Source organism: Microcebus murinus, unplaced genomic scaffold, assembly GCF_040939455.1.
Source record: "Microcebus murinus isolate Inina unplaced genomic scaffold, M.murinus_Inina_mat1.0 scaf017_hap2_Mmur4.0, whole genome shotgun sequence".
Lineage (NCBI taxonomy): Eukaryota > Metazoa > Chordata > Mammalia > Primates > Cheirogaleidae > Microcebus > Microcebus murinus.
This window is the reverse complement of record NW_027438963.1, coordinates 182,874-184,353: the sequence shown is the minus strand read 5'-3', so window position 1 is coordinate 184,353 and position 1,480 is coordinate 182,874. Positions and strand designations below refer to the sequence as shown.

Genomic DNA, 1,480 nt, shown 5'->3' with positions numbered 1-1,480 from the left:
GAAGCCACCCGAGTGCCCATCGACCCACGAGTGGGTAAATAAAATGTGGCGCGTGGACACCACGGAGTGCTATTCGGCTATGAGGAGCAGCGGTGAGGGGGCACCTCTCGTGGTTCTCCTGGCCAGAGCTGGAACCCGTTCCAGTAAGCCAAGTATCCCAAGAATGGACACACGAGCACCACGTGCTCGCGCTCACCAGCAAATGGGTACGAACCGATGGACACCTAAGTGGACACAGAGGAATCACCTTCTTCGGGTGGGTGTCGGGCGGGTGGGGGGAGGGGATGGGCATACACATCCATTAGGAATGGGGTGGGTACGCACCGACTGGGGGATGGGCGCACTTGAAGCTCTGACCCGAGGGGGGAGGCTGGGAGAGGGCAACGCACCCGACCTTAACATTGGTGCCCCCACAATATGCTGGAACAACATGAGAGGTAAATGAATAAGAACACGGGGGGGGAGGGGGGCACGGGCAACACATGTCACCTTAACACTTGGACTCCCATCATCTGCTTGAAAAGAGAGAGAAAAGAAAATGCAATAATAGAGATAAGAGACACTTTTTAAAAATAATGAATCCGGCCGGGCGCTGTGGCTCACGCCTGTAATCCTAGCTCTTGGGAGGCCGAGGCGGGCGGATTGCTCAAGGTCAGGAGTTCAAAACCAGCCTGAGCAAGAGCGAGACCCCGTCTCTACTATAAATAGAAAGAAATTAATTGGCCAACTGATATATATATAAAAAATTAGCGGGGCATGGTGGCGCATGCCTGCAGTCCCAGCTACCCGGGAGGCTGAGGCAGAAGGATCACTCGAGCCCAGGAGTTTGAAGTTGCTGTGAGCTAGGCTGACGCCACGGCACTCACTCTAGCCTGGGCAACAAACCGAGACTCTGTCTCAAAAAAAAAAAAAAAATGAATCCGAAGAGAAAAGTAAAAGGAGGCCTGTGGAGCAGGTCTGGGTGTGACTCCGGATCCCCGAACATCAGGTGCCACCACCAAAGATTCCTACGTGTAGCCCATAGAACCCCAAAAGCAACGGGAGGAGTTCTGGTCACATACTCCCTCAAAATGACATCCTGGCCTTCTTCTGGAACTCCCTCCCCTCTCAGACTCTCAAGGTTTCCTCCAGCGTGTCGGCTCCCACAGAGCAGACCTTTGGTCTGAGACCTGACAGTCCAGAAGCCAGGCATGCTGCCGCGTGGCGGCGGTGTCACGGCTCGGGACAAGAGGAGGCCCCACGGTGCGGGCTGGGGCGCCAGGCACCGCGGCGGGCGCCGAGGGTGGGGGTCCCCCCCACCCCGGGCCGCCCCCGCACTCCCAGAAACGCGACAGAACCAGAGGCAAAAAAAAAAAAGAAGAAGCCTACGGCACCCGGTATTCCCGGGCGGTCTCCCATCCAAGTTCTAACCAGGCCCGAGCCTGCTTAGCTTCCGAGACCAGACGGGATCGGGCGCGTTCGGGGTGGTGTGGCCGTGGAC

At 57.2% G+C, this 1,480-nt stretch overlaps 1 pseudogene; it reads right to left on the bottom strand.

The window, feature by feature from the left end:
- Positions 1-1,361: 1,361 nt before the first annotated feature.
- On the bottom strand, positions 1,362-1,480 carry LOC142867462 (uncharacterized; annotated as a pseudogene).